At 40.5% G+C, this 22,274-nt stretch overlaps 1 protein-coding gene across 2 annotated transcripts in view; it reads right to left on the minus strand.

The window, feature by feature from the left end:
• PHF20 (PHD finger protein 20) overlaps positions 1-15,095 on the minus strand; it is a 113,267-nt gene extending 98,172 nt beyond the window's left edge. For both annotated transcript variants that reach the window (XM_027867044.1, XM_027867043.1), the window contains exon 1: positions 15,020-15,095. The gene's annotated coding sequence lies outside the window, so the exon portion shown is untranslated. The remainder of the gene's footprint in view (positions 1-15,019) is intronic.
• Positions 15,096-22,274: the final 7,179 nt, after the last annotated feature.

Raw genomic sequence — 22,274 nt, forward strand, 5'->3', positions numbered from 1 at the left:
AGCTTTGTGAGAGAAAGTCTTCTAAAGGTGTAAGGCAGTATCAATAATCCAGGTAGATAGTAATGAGGGCATGAACTCCCATGGTAGCAAAGTGAAGTAAGTGTAACTTAGAAAACATACAGTAACTAAAATAATGTAAATGGAAAGAATAACATCAAAAAAATTAAAATTAGATACTATTAAATTATCATGACCAAAGTTGGGCCTAAGATAGAAATAAAGGAAGGACCTAGCTTCTTTACCAGTAGAGGATTAGGCTGTTAGACCTGCATATAATATCAGACTTTTTCAATATGTGAACTAGATTTACTGAACTTTTTCTTTACTCCTTTTTATTCTTTATTATAAGGAATAGATCTCTGGGAGGGGTATTTTCTTTTTTTTTTTTTTTTTTGCTAGGCAATGGGGTTAAGCGACTTGCCTGGGGTCACACAGCTAGTAAGTATCAAGTGTCTACGGCCAAATTTGAACTCAGGTCCTCCTGACTCCAAGGCTGGAGCTCTATCCACTGCGCCACCTAGCTGCCTGTAAGATGGGTATTTTTGAGAAAGGAAGGAGAGTGGGAAATATGTGATATAAAAACAAAAGTATCAGTACAAAAAAATTTCTTAAAGCAACCAAATGAACAATAACTACTGACCTATTAACTACTCGCCCATCTATACAAAATCTTTATGAGTCACTTTTTAATTGGTCATGAAAAAGCATTTGTTTTTCTTTAAGCTGCCTTACAGGTTTTTAAAATAAGTTGTCTACTATCCATACATCAAAATCATTCATTCAAGATTCCTTGAAAGATATAACAAAATAACCCTAACTATTAACTCTCTGATATTAAACATCAGGTGAGATATAAAACAGGAAGTCATATGCTCTCCAAATGCATTTGCCAATGCAATATAGAAGACCTAGCACAAATTTCTGGTAAAAAATGCATTCTTGGTCAATGGTGAAGTCCTCCAGATGCTGTATGCGGATGATACTGTGCTGAATTCATTAAGCCCCAGAATACAGCGGAACTTCCTAGAAATCAACTATAATCAAAGGTGTTTGACCTGTCCATTCACACAGGAAAGATCAAGTGGACAAAGAATTATCTACCGCTTAGATTTCAACATGCATTCAGATAGACAACCATCTGTACTATAAATACACATGTAAACCCAGTATAACAGAGGTATAATACAGAAGTACTACACAACTGGTCCTGCAGTGTGTACATATGGGACAGATAGTATAGATCAGGAATCCTTAACCTAGGGTCCATAAACTTTTTTTTATATTTTTATAACTGTATTTCAATATATCTTGTTCCCGTCATAATCCTATGTATTTATGCATTTAAAAACATTATTCTGAGGCATCCATAATCTTCACCAGACTGCCAAGGGGGTCTATGACCCAAAAAAGTTTAAGAATTCCTTCATTAGATGGATAAGATAAGCCCAGAATGAAAAAGGAAGAGAGAGGTTTGATTACCTTCAAGATACTACAACTTATTTACTAATCCCCAAACTTCTCATGAAAGCAAAGGCTAGATCAAGCTTTATGGCAGTAAGACGAAATATAACAGTTTCCACAGAATTAAAAATGAGTATCACACAGAGAGTGACAAAAAGGCAAATGGTGGATTTATGCAGTCTGGAACATGAAACAATTAAGGAATGCTGAAGAGAAGGAATAAAAAACATCATCACGGAACCATATGATAGGAAAAGAAAATGGGCTGATCACGTGGCAACGAGGAATGGCAGGTGGACAGACAGCCTGCTCCACTGGCACCCTTTCTATATCAAGATTAAGAAGGAAGGCTTCTTGTGTTAAACTTATAGAACATGAACACATGAGCACTGGAAGGGTAAAGATGCATAGGTTATGATCTACTTTGGTGGAACTCCTTTTCCTGAATCTGTGAGGTCACAGATTTATTTTGAGTGGAAGGTTTTTATAAAATGTTATTCTGTACTTTGTAGGCTGACTTAACTCTTCAATAAAGGATAGGAACTCACTAGATGAAGAGGAGGAAATAGAAAATAGCCTAAATATTGATTCGAAGGGTTAGAGAGCAGGTGTGTAGGTTTAAGAGGTTTGGGGTTGCTTTGTTTTTAGAGAGAGGCTAGGAGAGAAGTTATTTGTTTGTATGAGAATACACAGAGGAGATTAATGTGAAATAAGGCTGGAAAGAAAGGTTGAGCACCAGGACCTTGGATGCCAGCAGAGGAGTTTTAAATTTGTTTGGTAAGCAATAAGCATTTAAGATTTGGAGGCAGAGGAAGGACCAAACCTATGCAAAGGAAAAATTATTTTGGCAGCAAGATAAAGGCTACTTTAGTAGCATTCTGCACATAATAGACTCTTGATGAGTACTCCCTGAATATGGATTAAATCTACCCAGTTCTAAGCATTCCTTTTCATCCCTAGATGCTTAGAGCAAAGGAGGTGGAAGGGTGGAGGTAAGAAGACAGAGTTAATGGCTCCAAGGCTGACAGGTGTAACTAACCACAGACCAGGTTCCACTGTGTTTTGGGAACAACAGAGTCTCAAAGTAATAGAGTCTGTAAGTCTGTAGAAAATTGGAAGGTCAGCTTGGGCATAAAGCTTCCTTAGTTTAGGAAGCAAGATAAGAACAAGTTCTTTTGATATCCTCATGTGAAGAGAACTTGTGGAACACTAGACAAAAATTCAAGGTAAATAGTGCCTAATATGAATTGATACAGCAAAGCAAAACCAGAAAAACAATTTAAATGACAACGACGGAAATGGAAGGAACAATAAAAACAACACAATCAAAATCAAATACTGTAAAATTACAGTGACCAAGCTGGACCTCAGAGAAGAAAAATGAGAAGACGCCCCTCTACCCTTCTTTGCAGAGATGAGGGAACATGGGTGTGAAACACTTCATGTAATATCAGATTTTGTCAGTATTTTAGTCTCAATATATTGGTTATTTACTATAAGGGAGGGGGTTAATACTATTTTTAGGAGAGAATGAGGAAGGAGTAAAGTTGGAAATGTAGGTGATATAAAAAAGAAGATATCAATAATATTTTTTGGTTAAGTGTCAATGGCTGATAAAGGGAAATATTAATACCAACTTATTCTGTCATCTGAAACTAGCCAGTCTACTTTTAATGAAAGGGCAAGCTTGGATGTTTAATAGGCATAGTTACCCTCAATAATCTTCCTACTCTTAGTCCTCTACCCTGAAGTTGTTCTAAACCAGGCTTATGGCTTTTGCCCACTGTCACACAACTAATATTTGAAAGCGAGATTCAAACATTACCTTCTTTCCTAACAAGCTCTCTTTCTGTGACTATACCATTTATTTCTCTTACATACATTAGTACAGTGCCTGGACATAGTATGTGCTATATAAATGTTAGCTATTATTTTTTATTTATAGTTTTCTTTTTTTTAAAAGCAAAGGACATTCTATTTTTATATTTATTATTAGGCAATTGGGGTTAAGTGACTTGCCCAGGGTCACACACCTAGCAAGTATCAAGTGTTTGGTCTGAGGCCACATTTGAACTCAGGTCCTCCTGACTTCAGGGCTGGTGTTCCATCCACTGTGCCACCTAGCTGCCCCTATTTATAGTTTTCAACCTTCACTTTTATAAGATTTTGGGTTCCAAATTTTTCCCCCTCCCCAAGATGACATGCAATATGATATAGGCTATATATGTACAATCATATTAAATATATTTCCACCTTGGTCATGTTGTGAAAGAAGAAATCAGAACAAAAGGGAAAAACCACAAGAAAGAAAAAACAAAAAGAAAATAGTATGTTTTGATCTAGATTCAGATTCTATAGTTCTTTCTCTGGATGTGGAGAGCATTTTCCATCATGAGTCTTTCGGAACTGTGTTACATCATTGCATTGCTGAGAAGAGCTAAGTCTATCATAATTGATCGCATGTACAATCTTCTCTTGCCTGGTTCTGCTCACTTCACTCAGCATCAGTTCATGTAAGTCTTCACAGGTTTTTTCTGAAATCCACCTGTTCATCATTTCCGCAACAGCACAACAGCATTCCATTATATTCCTACACAACAATGTTAGCTACTACTATTATTACCGTTCTATCTCCCAAGGCCAAGTCACTCTAAAAGGCCAATTGACAGGGCAGCTAGGTGGCGCAGTGGTTAGAGAACCGGCCCTAGAGTCAGGAGGACCTGAGTTCAAATCCAGTCTCAGACACATAACACTTCTAGCTGTGTGACCCTGGGCAAGTCACTTAACCCCACTGCCTAATACAACAACAACAACAAAAAAAGGCCAACTGACTTTTGTCTAGTGAGGTTTTAGAGCCTCATTTTCCCCCTAACAACCTTTCCATTTTTCAGAGAGTGGAGGGAGGTAAGAGTGCTAAAACCTGTCATTCTACAATCAGAGGTTTGAAACAGAAATGCTAATGCCACCCAAATTCATCTGATAATGGACCAAAAAAGGGCAAACTCTTTTATTTCCTATGATATAAACTGATGATTTTTATAATTGTACTTTCAAAATGGCAATGGTCTGCTCAACAACACAATATTTTGTAAATGAAAAAAAAATTACAATTTCACATTCAATAATATCTAATTTTGTCAGAAGTGGATAATTTATTGATATTAAAATAAGTGTATTTTAAGACAGGTAGCATAGCAGAGTAAAAGGAGTCCCACAGCACCCTCAGTGTCAGGAAAACTTATGTTCAAATCCTGACACTGATATACACTGGTTGCCAATCTGTATTAGTAGAAGAAATTTCCCATGTTAATGAAACCACAGGTCTGGTCTACTATAAAATGTATACATAATTGAACTACTTTGACTAATCCCTCATCTAAAGGTTTCAAAAAATAGCTACATATGATTTCTGAAATTCATCATGAATGATATCTCCATCAGAAGATAAGTGTATTATGATTTAGACATAAAGGGTATAACCATAAGCAAATTAGGAAATCAAGGTAGTTTTCCTGTCAGATCTATAGAGATGGGAAGAATTTATGACTAAACAAGAGATAGAGAGTATTACAAAATGCAAAATGGAAAATTTTGATTATATTAAACTAAAAAGTTTTTTTGCACAACAAAACCAACACAACCAAGATTAGAAGAAAAGCAGAAAGCTGGGAAATAATTTTTTTTTAGCAAGTACCTTTGACAAAGATCTCATTTCTCAAATATAGAGAAATGAATCAAATTTATAAGAATACAAATCATTCCCCAATTGATATGTGGCCAAAAGATATGAACAGGTAGTTTTCAGATGAAGAAATCAAAGCTATCTATAGTCATATGAAGAAAAAACACTCTAAATCACCATTGATTTGAGAAATGCAAGAGCTACCATCTCACACTTATCAGACTGGTTAATATGACAGAAAAGGAAAATGATAAAAGTTGAAGAAGATGTGGGAACATTGGGACACTAATGCACTGGTGAAGTTGTGAACTGATCCAACCAATCGGGAGAACAATTTGGAAATATGCCCAAAGAACAATCAAACTGTACATGCCCTTTGATCCAGCAATACCACCACTAGGTCTGTATCCCAAAGAGACCATAAAAAGGGAAAAGGAGCCACATGTACAAAAATATTTATAGCAGCTCTTTTTCTGGAGGCAAAAGCTGGAAATTGAGGGGATGTCCATCAACTGGGGAACAGCTGAACAAGTTGTGATATATGAATATAATGGAATATTATTGTCCTACAAGAAGTGATGAGTAGGAGGATTTTAGAAAAACCTGGAAAGAGTTACATGAAGTGAGCAGAACTAGGAGACAACAGTAGCACAGTGACAACAGAACACAGTAACAGCAACAGAATTAGCTCTTCTCAGCAATACAATAATCCAAGACAATTCCAAAAGATCATGGAAAATGCTATCCACATCCAGTGAAAGAACTAATGAAGTCTGATCAAAGCATACTATTGTCATTTTCTTTTTTTATGTAGTTTTTCTTTTGTTACATTTCTTCTTCCACAATATGACTACTGTTGAACTATATTTTACTTGATTCCACATGTATAACCTATATCAGATTGCTTGCCATCTTGGGGAGGTAGGAGGGTAGGCAGGTAGGAAGAAAAATTTGGAACTCAAAATCATATAAAAACGAATGTTGAAAATTGTCTTTGCTTGTAATTGGAAAAAAATAAAATACTATTTAAAAAAGAAAAAAAACAAATGCTGGCAGGGTTAAGAGTAACTGAAATTAATTTACACAAAAGTGAAATTAATAAAAAAAAGTCTGACTTCAGTTTTCAAGTTTTGCAAAGAAAAGGGCCCTCAAGGGGATAGGGATAGCTAGAAAGGAAGGAAGGACAAGGACAATATTGCCTAGGACCTGGCTAATTTCCTCTCCTAGCTGATCTTACACTGGGTGGGAACAAAAAGAGGCTGTGTCCTCAAGTTATTTCCATCTGTTACCAGTGCCTGAAATATTTGCAGTTCACAGCTCACTTAATTTAGAGTTGTTTTATTTTCCTTAATAGATTACTTAATAGAACTAACATGTACTTCGAAGAAGATGAGGTAAACAATTTGAAAATGTCATAAAGGTCTAGAATCAAATACAATTAGAGCTGGAAGAGAACTAAGATATCATCCCCATTCTTCTACCTAAGCTGATGTGGTACAGTGGACAGAAAGCTGGGCCTGGAGTCAGGGAGACCTAAGCTCAAATTCTGCCTCAGATCCTTACGAGCTGTGTGACCACTGGGCAGGTCACTTCACCCATGTGGCTTAGTTTTCTGATTTATAAAATGTGGATAATCGTACCTATCTCCCAGGGTTATTGTAAGAACCAAATGGGTAATATTTGTAAAGCTTTGCAAAATTTAAAGTGCTATATCAATGCTAGTTGTTATTGCCGGACTAACTATGACTTTTCAGTTTCCTTTACTATGTCATCATCTTTGTCCTGTCCCAGCAACAGGGGTGGGCTCCAGTGTACTATCCTAGGCCTACTTCTCTAGCTCCTATGAATTCAACTATTGTCTCTATACCAAAGTTTCACAGATAAGTCTCCAGTCATCTAAGCATCAATCCCACATCACCCTCTGCTTGGATGACCTCTCTCTACCTGCATGTTACATAGATGAATCTCAAACTTGCCTTAACCAAAAACAAAAATCATCACCTTCTCTGTAAAACCCACACCTCCCCCCCTCCCCCCACCCCCATTATAATATTCCATTTCTTTTGAGGGCAGCACTATCACTCCAGAGACTCACTTAGGTGGCCCAATGAATAGAGCTCCAGGCCTAGACACTGGAAGAACTGAGTTCAAATCAAGCCTCAAACACTTTCAAGTTGTGCAACCCTGAGCAAGATAGTTAACCGTTGTTTGCCTCAGTTTCTTCATCTGTAAAAATGCGGATAATAATAGCACCTACCTTCCAGAGTTGTTGTGAAAATCAAATGAGATATAATTGTAAAGAAGTTCTCACAGTGCTGGCTCATAGTAATCTCTATATAAAGGTTAGCTAACATCATCAATATCATCCTGAATCACATGCAAAGTCCCAACAATTCTACCTTCCAAACATCCCTCATATCTAACTTCTCTCCATGACAACCACCACCCTTGTTCAGGCCCTTCATCTTGCCTGAACTATCTAGCAGAATAAAGATTATTAAACACTAACTATATACCAAGCAATGGAGATACAAATACAAAAGCACAGGTAGTCTCTGTTCTCAAGGAGTTGACACTCTAATGAAGGAGATGTCACATACTATATAAGGAAAAGGTGTCTGGGAGAGGTATCTTGGTTCAGAAAGCTACAGTGATGCTGAGTGCAGCCATAGGGGAGCAATTTAACACATCCTTTCAGAAGCAATGACAGAGTTGATTTGATTATGGTTCTAGAACCCAAGGGGGGGGGGGTGAGGACAAGGAGCTTGAGTTCATGGCAGTACAGAAATGGCTCAGGGGAGATGGTAGACAGTGAAGTGAAGCCTGACTGAAGCCAGACCTAGATGAAGTGGGCAACTGAGACAGGCATGAATCAGGACAAAAGGAGCCCCGGGATAGGATTTGCAGGGAAGGAGTTAAATCTTTTAGGGCAAAATTCTACTGGGCTAGTCCCCCAACCATCATATGCCAGATGGTGGATGGTAAAGAGTAGCCTCCTAAGTGACCTCTCCTCATCTTCAATCTGTCCCTCTTCACACAACTACCAAGTTGATAGTCCTAATTCGCAAGTCTAACTACATAACTCCCTTGCTCAAGAAGTTTCATTGGCTCCCTATTGCCTCTAGGGTAAAATACAAACTTCTTTGCTTGGCATTTAAAGCCCTTCAGTTTATGTTTAAATACTATAATCACATATTTACTCACTCTCATACATTCTACTTCCCAGCCAAACTGGCATTCTTGCTCTTCCTCAGACATGGCTCCCCTCTCCTATACCTGTGCTTCCTGTGTTATCTGTCCCACATGCCTGGAAGGCCTTCACTTCTCACCTACATCTCCCAGAATCCCTAGTTTCCTTCAGAGCACAGTTCCAGCACCACTTCCTATAGCTCAGAAGACCTTTTCTGAATTCCCAGTAATTAATGCTTACTCTCTACTCCAAAATTACTTTGTATTATATTTAATATATGAGATATTATGTATCTAAATATATGTTGTGTTCTCCCCCCCAAAAGAATTCAAGTTCCATGAGGGTAAGGATAGTTTCGTTTTTTATGTTTGTATTCCTAGTGGTTACATCATAGTAAGTATTCAATAAATACATGGTGAATTGAACTGAATCATCTAATCCTGCCTCCACACTTCAAAGATGAGGAAACAAGAGGCCCAGAAAGTTAAAGTGATAAACTTATCTAAGGTCACAAAGTTAGTGTGAGAGATGGGACTAGAGAAGCCTGGTCTCCTTAATTCTAGCTCTGTACTCTTTCCATTATGCTTACGGCCATCAGTATTTTTAAATGAATTATAATGCCTCCTCAAAGAAAAACTCTGCTCCTTTTAAAGACGTACAAAAACTATATTTAATAAACAGTTGGTCAGTGTTTCCTATTAAATTTATTCTTGAACCAACTCTTACAAATGCCTTGTAAGGAGGCATCTAGGTGATGCAGTGGATAGAGCACAGGCCCTGAGGTCAGGAGGACCTGAGTTCAAATCCAGCCTCAGATCAAACACTTGACACTTACTAGCTGTGTGACCCTGAGCAAGTCACTTAACCCCAATTGCCTAAAAAAAAAAAAAAAAAAAAAAAACCCCACTATCCTGCAAAAAAAAATGCACTAGGCCCCTCCCAAAGGAAAGTGGAAAACTGGGTGCTCAGGCACCAGTAGCACCTAGAGAAGTATACCTAATTACTCCACCCTACCCAAATAACAATAGCACCTTGGTGAAACAGTTGGGAAATTTCTTCCTTTTCTAACACTAAAGGGAAGTACATAGAAGCAGGGAAAAAAATTAGGGGACAAATGGAGCAAGACCAGGCCTACTCTATGTCAATCACTCATTTCTGGGTCCCTGAAGGCACTTACTTATCCTTCTGAGGCAAAGTAAGCTATTCCACAATCCGTGGAAAATATTCATTCATTAACCACAACCAGACCAAATCCATGAACTATTAGAGGGAGAAGAGGGGGTCACTCTCCATATTTTGCAGGTAGGGCCATTTTGGGGAGGGGGGGGGACACACATTCATCTTTATTATTGGGAAGTGAGACTTCAGGATCCAGGATTGAGTTTCTGATAATACAAGCTCAGCTTAAAATTAAAGCCACCCTTCTCTCTCTTGGTTCTGCTCTTCTTTATTAATAATAAAGCTGATATGCATATAGCAATCTAAGGTTTCCCAAATACTTTACCTACATTATTTCACATGATCCTCACAACTCTGTAAGACAGGTAATACAAACATTATTAATCCCATTTACAGATGAAGAAACTGAGGATCAGGGAGATTAAATACCTGCCCACAGATAAAAAGATAACAGATGTCAGGGTCAGGATTCCAACCCTGATATTACTGACTCCAAATAGGACATTTTATTTATCATGCAAAACTGCATCTTTCAGCACTTAGAGGCCTCCAGTCTCCACCTACTTCCACACAAGCACCCTGTTTATACTCAGTATGAGTCATAGCTGGCTCCTGAGATTTTATGAAGTTTCACAAGCTCATTACTTCTATAATTCATGAAAAAAAAGTGTATAATTGAACCTGCCCAAGATGCAGTATTTGGGCCAACAAGAATCAAAATTGATAAGTCTAAATTTCTATGAGTTAGTAACCAAGCAGTCAAAAACCTCTCAAGCATCCACCCCCAGTGTGCCCAGCACAGCCTGTTCCCTGAAGTTCCTCCTTTTGCCAGGATTTTTGCAGGCTTTGTGGCTGGACGGATCATTCTAGCCAAAAAGACAGGAAAGTTGTTTGCAAAGCAATTTAACTGTTTCTCTAAAAGTGGCGTTCAGATTTAGGATTTTCTTTTTAATTTTCAGAAAATGGGCTTTCCCATTTGATTCCAAGGAAAGAAAAACCAATCAACTTGCTCTATGCTCCAACTTTCCACACAGGTTTGGAAGGGCACTGTGGCAATCTGCACACCCTCTCCTTCCCCACAGCCAAAGAAAAGCAACTCTATAGATGCAACTTTTAACTCATCTGCCTTGGCAAGGACAAAACAGGTTTTCCTGAGGGAAGCTTCTCCAACATAAGCAGAAAACTTAAGTGGAAGGGAAAGAGGATGATTCAGAGAAAACATTTTTTTAACTATTCAAAGAGGTATGAAAACATAACACATCAGAGCACCCAAAATATGTAGAAAAACCTAATGCTCCATTAGAAAATGTCAATACTAACAGTATTTCCCTCCTCCAAAATACTAAATATTAAATTGTTCAGAGAACCAAAATTTTTAATGCTGCAAACATTTCTGGCATTAAAATAAGCTTAATAGTCTTTATTTTGTTGTAAAATTTCACCACCCTCCTTTTAATCTAGTTCGCCAAGGACCTCATATCAACATACATGTTTTCCAGATATATATATATATCAAATTTTATCAATACACTTGTATTTCATGTCCAAATGAGGGTAGGTAATGCTGTTATATGGGGGTCCCAAAAATATTACTTCAGTTTTAAGCTTGAACAGCATCAGTAGCTTAAAACTCCCCTAAGACGTTTGGGATGCCGTGTATACCATATATGACTGTTAAAAGCGAAGCGAAAAAGAATATAAGTACTGGCTAAAGTGTCTGAAATAAAAGTTTTCTTGAAAAATTTTAAGCAAATTTTGAATTAATAGAGTACATGAACTGATAGAGGAGGGGGGTAAGGGAACTACAGGACTCTGGCACAGACAACAGACATTGAACATGGAGAAAGGAAAAAGTTATGTTGGATGTGAACGGATCAAGAAAAGACTGACCAGAAAAGAGATGGAAGTTACCAAGAGTGGTAAGACTACTGAGTAAGTGGGTAAAAAAGCCTAAGGTCATATTAACTAGTTGGAGAAAGATGAGATGGTATCTCCAAGGAAGGTAATTCCCACGATTCCTACAGTTTTAACCTCAGCCTCATGTGAGACTGATGGTCCAGAGAAAGGCTGCTCCAGACAAGCAGTCTTACACAGATTAGGCCACAGAGTAAGATTGTCTTTGACAAAGGATCACAACAATAGTGGGAAGCAGTAGAAAGTAGGAAAAGGAAGAACTAAGATTTCTTCAATGGAAAAAAACAAACAGATTTACAGACAACTTGTCACATTATCCTTTTCCTTCTCTGGGTCAGTTTCCTCACCAGTAATTAAGGGGTTCTACTAGACAATCTCTAAGGTGCCTTTCAGGCTCTGACCGTGTTACTTTTCTTTCTCACTCTGAACTCTATGTTCTCATCAAGAGGGGAGGGTTCCACTGTGCCTCTTAAGAAATGTCACTTAATGGGGGCAGCTAGGTGGTGCAGTGGATAGAGCACCAGCTCTTAAGTCAGGAGGTTCTGAGTTCAAATCCAGCCTCAGACCAAACACTTGACACTTACTAGCTGCATAACCCTGGGCAAGTCACTTAACCCCAATTGCCTTTAAAAAAAAAAAAAAAAAAGGCATTTTGGGGCAGCTAGGTGGCGCAGTGGATAGAGCACAGGCCCTTAAGTCAGGAGGACCTGAGTTCAAATTCGACCTCAGACCAAACACTTGACACTTACTAGCTGTGTGACCCTAGGCAAGTCACTTAACCCCAACTGCTTTAAAAAAAAAGTCACTTTCCTGTAAGCATTAGAAAGTTAATATATCAAATGCCCTTCAATATGGAGCTTTCTAGTTCCCTTTCTTTTCAATTGGCCTCATTTCTGTGCCAACTTCTCACAAATTCAGAAGACCTTCCTGGGAAATGCTCTCTGTACATCTGCCAAACATGGAAAGGTGATGGTGCTATGTCCCACAGAAGAATGTTGAGAAATCAAATATAGTCCCCTATAGTTCATTATTCCTAAGATGATAGCCTCCACAAAATCCATTATTAGAGAAATAAAAATACACAAAATTTTTTAACTTATGACAAAGAATAATTTTTATTAACATTGAATTAATATAATAAAATGTATTAAGACATACAGTGTCACCGTATTATAATTTGTGTTGGAATTGTCTTCATTACACAAAAGAAAATATTTAGATGTTTTAAAATTCTGACAGCACTCATGGCAAACGATTAGAGAACTTCTGACTTTTTTTTTCAACTAAGTAAAAGTGGGTAAGTCAGAAAAGGAGAGAAGACAATGGCTAACTCCCATCATACTTTACCTCTGCTACCTAACATCTAACAAAGAAAAAATTGGTCTTTGTCTGTAAAATGCTTTAAGACCAGAGCAACCCATAAAAGAAAAGAAATACAGAATGGCTCAACTCATAGATTAAAGTCAGTTAAAGAGAAAGAACCCAGAAATACTTTTTATACATAATACCTTATCAGTTATGGCTCAGAAATAACTAAAATATAACACCCCTCTTCCCTAATGATGTAAATGATCTGATTTAAAATTCCAATTTATTATAATTTATTGTTATATGGGCAACATACATATATAATATAAACCCACATTTTATTACTATGCCATTTCAGAATATTAATTCTGAAAATACTGGTTAATTTAAAGTTTTTTATACTGAGTTTCTTATAATGTGGGAGGGGGAGGAGTTTTATCATGAATGCTCCTCCAAATGAAAATGCTATTCTGCCTAATTTCAGACAACAGTAAGGCAACATCTCCCTTTCCTTCTGGACACACAAATGCCTCCCAACAGGGAGTGAGGCCAGAAGTTACTGTCTATTCCCTAGAATGTCACTACCCATAAGCAGTTATAACTCCAGCAATTGGGGGATGAGGGAGAAAGTAGGGAAAGAGAGGGAGGATTTCAAACTAAGAGAGTTTGAGGAATATTCGAAATACAGCAAACTTTGACTATCTCTGAAGAGACCATATGTTAATAGGGAAAAGGGGGATGCGGGCAAAGTGGCCAGAAAAGGGCAAAGGAATCACCTTACAGTCAATACTTCATATTCCTCTAATGCAGAACATGAAATGTTATCCCGAAGTTGTCCAGGGGTGACACTGGAAAAACAGCCGCCAAATGGCACTTCTGGGATTTCTTCCTGGTGAGAAGGGGCAGAGGAAACGTGGAGAAGAGCCACGAAGCTGAGCTAGAGAATCTGGGATTTCTTACCACCAGTGGTTCAAAAAGAATTTCCTGTCAAAAAAGATTTCACCTGAAGGAAACAGGGATGATTTCCTGCCATAGGTGGGTAAGGAGAAGAAAGAAGAGAACCCGGAGAAAGAACCTCAAGTGGTTATTTCCAACTCCAAACGATTCAATTCTGAATGAATCTGAAACTGGGAGAACAGCTTGTCCTTGACTCCAGACCACCTCAGGCAGTATAGTGGCAGTTACCTAAATCCTGTGGGTGGCCCTGGTCTGGAGCTGCAGCGGTGGGGGAGGCAACACAGCGATCAGCAAAGCTGAGGTCAATCTCAACTGCCTAAGCGAAGCAAAGCACAAGGGCGTAGAATCCAGAAAAAGGCCCTCGGGTGCCTGAAAGCCCTATTTCTTCTGTACAAAAAGCTTTGGAAATCGTGGGGGGAGGGAGATTGTTTGCATTTCCCCATAATCATTTGGAGCGTGGGCCAAGGAATGGGAGTGTGCTGCCTCAGTGAGAAGAGTCCATCACAGAGGCTGAACGTACTCCCAAAGGGGAAGGGGAAAGGCACACTTTGCCCTCGTGAGGAAGAGCTGAGAAATGGAGGGGGATGCATTTTTCCCCCGAGGGCAAGAGCTGAGCAAAAAGGGGGTAAAGTAAAAAGGGAGGCGCACTTCGCCGTGCTGAAAAGAGCTTAGAAAAGAGGGGGAAGCACTTCCTCTATGAGAAAGAGGTGAGCGAGGGTGGGGGGGGCGCACTTCTCCAATAGAGAAAAGAGGTGAGCAAAAGGGGGGGGAAGCACTTCCCCGACGGGAAAAGGGCTGAGCAAAGGGGGGGCACACTCCTCCCACGAGACAAGTAAAGGGAGTGCACTCCCCCATGGGGAGGAGGAGTAAAGGGGGTGCATTCCCTCAAGGAGCAAAAAGGGGTGCACTGCCCGCCAAAGGGCAGAGTGGAGCAAAGGGGGGAATCTTCCAGAGCCGAGGCTGCAGACAACAGATGCGGTAGTGAAGCCGCCCAGCACAGCCCGTCGTCCCCCTCCCCGCGCGGCCAGCTCCGCGCTCCTTTCCCCGCGGCGCCGCGTACCAGCCCCCACCGGGGTGGCGCCGATTGGCCGAGCCCGCCGTCAGTCCCCCCCGGCGCCCCGGAGATTGGGCGCCACTCTCACGCCCGCCACGCTCTCGGCAGAAGTCCCCTGGCCTCCTGGGTGCGGGTGGGCAGCGGGTTCGAGCGGAGGAGTAAGCCAGAGTAGCCTCGGGACCAGAGTTCCAGGGCTCATCCCCCGCCCCCCGGCCCCGGCCCCCGCCCCCGCCCCGCTGGTGGCCCGGGCCTCCCAACCTCGCCGCGAGCTCACCTCACGGCCGCGCTCCGGCTGCGCCGCTCCAGGACCAACGGACAGAAGGCGACTGCGTGCTCTGCGTCACGTGATCTGCGAGGGGCGCGCCCAGCATTACCCCCCCCCGTTTTCTCCGCTCCTCCCTTCCCTCCCCCCACCCCAAGCACCGCCACCACAGCGTGACGCAGCTCCTTCGGCCCACGCGCCTTCGCCCCTGGAGGAGTCCCGCCCCCCCCACCCCTCTTCCCCCCACCTCACTTTCCCCGGCTAAGTGCCTCACCTTCCCCGAACCCGCATCGGCGACTCCCAGAATTACCATGGAGACGGCACGGTCTCCAGACCCTCCTCTGCTCACTTCGGAATCCCACTCGACGCCACAGAATTTTCAAAGTGGATGTCCAAAAAAAAAAAAGTCAAGCCCTGAAACAACAACGCATAATTGGCACTGATACAGCACTCTGAAGTTTGGGCAAAAGCATCCATGAATCAGAGACCACACAATTCGGACAACTGGAACCGGAATGATAAAGCTCTGAAATCCAAATGGCCCTAAAATCCACATTTATGCAATAATGCTTTGTAAAATGTACCTTCCTCAAAACACCGTGGTGAATAAATGAAATTATTATCATCCCCGTTTTGGTCAACCAAGTCTCAACTCTTCCAGCTCTAGCATGTGTGGGCACCAATATCTCGTTCCACCCTCATAAAGAATCTTCGAGGTAATTGGAACTACAATCTATACGCTTTAAGCTTTGCAAAATGCTACTTACATACATTGTTTCGTTTAAACCTCACTACAACGTTGTTGAGAAAGTATGCCTGGCTTCACTGTCTCTATTTCACAAATGAGAAAACTCACAGAGGTTAAGTTTATGATTGCGTACAATTGACCAGCTAGTAAGAGTGAGACTTCCCGACTTCAAGTCCAGCACATTTTCTACTCCAACTGGCTGCTTCCTGGTGTAAAATGAGAGTCTAGGATCATCCGTTTGTACAGGATCCAATTTGTATCTGAAAGTGTAACTGAAGGTAGTTGGGAGTACAGTGTTAAGATATTGCCCAGTTCTCAATTCTGGCATGAATGTGTCACTCTGAGTCAATGATTAAGATATCACCCAAAGGCAACAAAGAGGCTAGGATGTGTCAATTAATCTTCCTGAAGGTTCTTACAGCCCAGGGATGTGGACTAGGAGACGGAACCAATAGTGCACAAAAAGATAATTAAAACTCCATAGTTCTTTACATTTTACAAAGCAAAACTTTCCTCCCACCCTGGGAAGTAGCAGTTTCCAGCATTCTCATCCCCACTCTATAGATGAAAAAACTGAGGCTCAGAGAAGTTTTATATATGTGTGTGTGTATATGTATGTATGTGTATGTATCTATGTATATATGTTCACCCAGCTAGTAAATGACAAAACTGGAACTAAAACCCAGATCTGTTTCTTGAACAGAGATCAATTTTATCTTTTGTTTCCAATTCAGTTCAACTGTGCACAAAAGGCTAGGAATACTAAGACAAAATGGTCTCTTCCGTAAAGGAGCTTACAGATTATTGGGAGAAAGCAACATGAATATAGAACATTAAATACGAAATGTATACAGATTTCAGAGGAAGGTATCTAGCTCAGTGAACCTAAGTTTACGTTTTTATAATTGCTGCACAGTAAAATATTATATTTTAAGTTAGATATTTTATTCAGGTACTTAAGTAGAACCTGATCACTTAGTTTATAAGCCCTTGAACAAGTCATTTAACTCTGAGCTTTGGGTTCCTAATAAATTAAGAGAATTGAAATACATGTTCTCTAAGGTTCCTCCAAGTCCTCAAATGTTATTGATTCTATAAGATCCATCTTTTTAAAAAACTGATCTCTTGTTTTTGCATCACCTACATTTTTAATATGTTCCTGCTGTAATGCTTACCCAGACAGCCATCTCTTAAAACAAAAATTAGAAAAGAAAGAAAGGCAGGGAGCATTTCAACAAAACTAACCAATTTGTTAACCAAGTCTGACAATATATACAATGATCCACACCCATAGTTCTCCACTTCTGCAAAGAAGGAAAGGAAGTACATTTTCTCATTTCCTCTTTAGTGACAAGCTTGGTCATTATAATTACAGCGTTCACTTTTGTATTTACTTTTATTCTTCCTGTTTACATTATTGTTGTAGTCATTGTGTATATTGTTTTCCTAATTCTGCTTTCTTCACTCTGAGTTAATGAGACTCATCTTTTTAGACATAGGTATCTTCTGACCCAAACTGAACAATTATCTCTTCCAAGTCATACCCAACAAGTGGTCATGCAGTCTTTGCTTAAAGGACTTGAATGAACCCATTATTCCTCCCAGGAACCCATCCTTATATCTAGTTATTAGGCATTTCTTTCCTACATCAGACCTAAATTTTCCTCTGAATGTGCTTGATATAAGAAAAAAAATCTTCCCAACCATCAGAGTTATCTAAAAGTGGAATGGCTGCCTTGAGAGGTAAGAAGGTATGTCAATTACTTTGTAGTTTGCCTTTGCTTCCTCACAGTGATCAAATTTTGCCTCAAAGGGCTCCAGTGTGAGCAGTATCCTGAGGATATTTTTCTCCTTACTAGCTTACAGTTAACTTTCAGTTAGGTACTTAAAATCTCCTATAGACACAGATCTTGTACACACCCTTCTTAACGGAGCTGTGTTAAAGGACTTTCATTTTGTAAGATCTGTAACAATCAGAGAATTTCATACTTACTGTTCAGTCTACCTAAGAGGACTTTTCTTTGAAATGCTTTATCGCATTTCATATGTGGTGTGGGAAAAAGTGCTGGACTTAAGAGTTGGGAGTGCCTTAGATCCAGATCCTACTTTCTGCACTTAGTAATTAGGCAGCTTGGTGGTATAGTAGATAGAGAAAAGACCTAAAGTAAGGAAAACCTGAATTCCAATTCTGCCCTAAGACATTTACTAGCCATATTAACAATGAATAATTCTTTAACAAGCCTAGGCCTCAGTTTCCTCATGTGCAAAATGGAAATGATAATACTTTTCTCTCGTGGCTATATGGATTAAATGAGATGTTTACAAATATAGAAACATTAGTTATTTTTAGTGCCATCTTAAGATTCATTATCAGTAGGATCATATTAAGGTTAAATAAAAACTAATCTTTGTCCATATGTTGTGTGATGGCAATAATTCCTACATCAGTTATCAGGTTTCTTTTTATTATGGCTTACATGTAATGTGAGCCATTTTATCATCATCAAATAAGGATAAAGATGTCCTTTTTTCCTGTCGCTTTCTCCTGTACTAGCTCCTGTTATTCCTTCAGAAATGTGAGGTAGCAATTTCAGCACCCAGAAGAAATCTAAGAAATTCAGTCAATTCAGTGTGTGTGTGTGTGTGTGTGTGTGTGTGTGTGTGTGTGTGTGTGTTTTGCAAGGGGCATCCACAGAGAGCCAAGGACACTGCTGGAGAAGGTGAAACAGGGTGATGGGAGATATTCAACTAGGTTATGCAGCCTTCAAGGTGAGGAAACAGGAAAAATCCTATTCTAATTAATTTAACCTATGGCCAAAGACCTTACAAGCTCTGGGATCAAATGCAACAAGTCCATTCTTAACATCTTCTCCCAAAAAGGTCATATTTTCCTTTTTTTTTTTTGTGAGGCAATTGGGGTTAAGTGACTTGTCCAGAGTTACACAGTTAGCGAGTTACGTGTCTGGGGACAGATTTGAACTCAGGTCTTCCTGACTCCAGGGCCAGCGTGCTATTCACTCCTGCCACCTCACTGCCCCAGTTCATATTTTCTTTGACTGTGTGCCTCACTCAGTTTACTCTATAAAATCTCCCATATCTAGGCTTCTAAAAATGTAATGTGTTCCATTGTTTGTACTTTAAGGAGCCTAGAATGTTGGCCAGAAAACATAATACCTTCACATTCTTCCTATTACCCCAAAAGCCTCCCAACTGCATGATTAAATATCTTTCTAAGAAAGCACGGACTGGAGACACAGAAACCAGGTGATCTGAAGAGTAATGATATACAAAGTGAAAGTTCAAATTTATGTTATTTCCTTTGACACTTAGAATCAAAGGACTAAGCAAGAAGCATCTTAGATTTGGGGCTTTTTTTTTTGTCTTTGTTTAGGGCACGTTCATCAATTTAGTGTTTTTCCAAATTGCCAAGATCTTCTAAGTACACTGAGAAGTGATTTAAGGGTACTATAAACTAAGGCTGATATAATCAAAAAATTTGTTTCCTCCTCTAGATAATATTAACCCAATACCATAAGGCTCAACTCTGAGCCACCTGGGTTCTTAACAATTTCAGAAAAAGTTTTATAGGTAAAAAAGTAAAGAATTTAGAGTCAGAAAAAATGGGTTCCAAACTAAATTCTACTTCTTACTTCTTACTACTAATTGTGTGACCTCGGGTAAAGAACTTTATTCTTTATTATATGTATATATAATATATGTAATAAATGGAGTTAAGATGCCCTACATAAAATAAATAGGATTAACAGATGCCCTTTAGATTGTATTTATGCATCTATTTTAAGGATAAAAAGAGACAGTTGGCAGTCAATCAAATAGCACTTATTAAGTATCTATAATGTGGCTGGAACTGTGATAGGCAATGGGAACTACAAAGAAACAATTCCAACTCTCATGGAACTATGAGGGAAGAAAACATTTGTGTGTGTGTGTGTGTGTGTGTGTGTGTGTGTGTGTGTGTGTGTGTAATATATAAAACAGAAGCAGAATATATACAGAATAAGTCCAAAATAAATATAAAATAAAGAGGTAATTTGGGAGGGAGGACACTGGCATTAGTAGATGGGAGTATGCAAGCAACTTGCCATTGTTCAAATATTTCATTTTTTGCCTTGGGACTGGCTGACTCTCCATTCCTGGGATGGTCTTCCTCCTCACCTCTGCCTCTTGATAAGCTTCTTTCAAAATTCAGCTCAAATACCACCTTCTGCAGGAGGCCTTCTTGATTATATACCTCATCCCCTTTCCCCAATTTCAGCCACCCCTCTTATCCTCTACAAAGTATGTATCATGAGTATACCTATTTATATATTGTCTCTCACCAATCTGTGTAAACTCAAGGCCTGGGACAGTTTTTGCCTTACTGAGCAACTCCAGTATTTAGCACAGTACCTAGCCCATAGTTAGCACTTAGTGTTTGTTGATTGATTGAAAAGGCTTTGTAGTGCATGAGCTGATTTTACCAAGAAGGGTGGGATTCTATGAAGGTGAGAGAGGAATTCATTATAGACTTGACACACCAAGAACCCGCAATGCCGTTAAGTATAAGGTACAGGGAGACCACTTTGGCTTTTTCATAGAAATGCAGTATTTAAAAGGCAGAGTTTATATTAATCATAGAGGTAAAAAAGAACCACAGAAGTTTGAGTAGTTCAGTGACATGGTCAAGTGACACACTAGAACACTAGATCCGTGCTCAAGGAAAATCATTATGGCAAGCTGTGTGGTTTGGGTTTAGTAATAGGCCATTGCAACAATCAGACAGAAGTCACTGATGAGAGTCTGAACTGAGGTGGTGGCTATGTTAGGAAGGAAACAGAATCAGAGATGTTGCAGAGTTGGAAGGTACATGATTAGACAATACTTGGAATGCAGAACAAGGAGCGAGGAAAATGCTGACATTATGGGACACTGGAAGGATAATTTGGAAGAGATCTGGGTTTAGGAGAACGATAGTTTTGTTTGGGAAATATTGAGTTTGAGATGTCTCTGTGACATTCAGTTTTAAATATCTAATTAGCAAAAGCTATTTTCCTTTCTTTTACACTCTTTTGCTCCAGAAAGCTGGAGCTTATTTCCAATAAGGAGCTGGATTTCTTAGGAAAAGGAATAAAGGAAGGGAGTTATTTACAATAGAAATGAGTACAAAATACATTACCTTTACAAAAACTTACCAGTCTTCCCCTAACACTGAATTTACACAAAACATTAACTGCAGTTAAACCCTACTCGGTGGGAGGAGGCTTTCTATTTTGAAGAGTAAAGCCAAACTTACTTTCCAACTGAAAATATATAAGGAGGTGCTCTTTTTAAAGTTTTCACTTAGAGGCTCAGAATTTAACTTAAGGCCAGTGGAAAATCTCTTGGTATGGGTGGGGGAGGGAAGAGAGGTGGGGCACAGGTGTAATACAACCGGCCAAGGCCTTTATTCTTCCCGAGTAATGTTTAAAGAGCTTAGGGGAGCTTCCTTCCCGAGCAGCAGAAAGATTGTTGCTGTACTGTGCGCCGCCGCCCTGCCCTACGGGGGCCCTCGAAAGGAACAATAGCAACCACAGTCTTCGCCAGCCCCAGGGACCCGACTTGGACGGACGCCAAGTGCCACAAACTAGTGACAAAGCTAAGCAGGGTAGAGGCTGCTCGTGCCACTTTCCGCTCTCCCGCGCCCCCTTCCCCCCGCCCCAGTTCTCGCGTGCCCTTCCCCCGCCCCTTTCCCCTAGTCAGTTACTCTTCTTTCCCAGGAGTCTTCCTGCCTTGCTTTCCTCCCCCCACCCCGAGGATTTCACTGGCTAACGGGAAAAATGGTCGTTTTCGCTTATGACCACATGGAGCTTTGGCCACATGGCAACCTGGACAGTTATCTGGAGAGCCAGGGATGGAGCGGGGAAAGAACTCCCCCCCTCAACTCTCCCCCACCCCACCAAGCTAGGAGGAACCCAGCAGCGGCAAACACCATTCGCTGTGGGGGGGGTCTCGAAAAAGACTGACTGCAGCCTAGCCAACAGACTTTCTACTAGTCGCGCCTTTCCGTTCTCGCGAGATTTCCACCCTTCCTAGGCTGGGGTGGGTGGGAGGGAGGGAGGATTTAGAAGTTGTCTTTCCAGGGGGAGGGGAAGAGAGAGGGAGGAGGGTGGGCACGTCTCTGGCGCAACTCTTGCGCGAGATTGTGCAGCAGCTCTTTAGCCGCTGCAGATTCTCGCGATATTTCAATGGGTCAGCGCTTTGGCCAGAGCAGTTTCTCGCGAGAGCCCGTGCTGGGGGCGCTGTGTGGCCCCGTCTGTGTGTGTGTTTGCGTGTGTGTATATGTGTGTTCGTGAGTGTGTGTGACTGGGAAAGCAGCGGCCGCCATTTCAGGGAGTTGCAGTCACTGTCGCACGGTTGGATACCGATTTGCCGCAAGCCGCCGCTCTGCTTCACCCGCGCGGGCTCTTCTAATCCCATTATTCTCTTTTAGATCCGCTCCGGCCCTGCCGCCCTCTGCGCCCGAAACTCGGGCTGGGCGGG

This window comes from Vombatus ursinus, unplaced genomic scaffold, assembly GCF_900497805.2.
Source record: "Vombatus ursinus unplaced genomic scaffold, bare-nosed wombat genome assembly UNPS02014785.1, whole genome shotgun sequence".
Lineage (NCBI taxonomy): Eukaryota > Metazoa > Chordata > Mammalia > Diprotodontia > Vombatidae > Vombatus > Vombatus ursinus.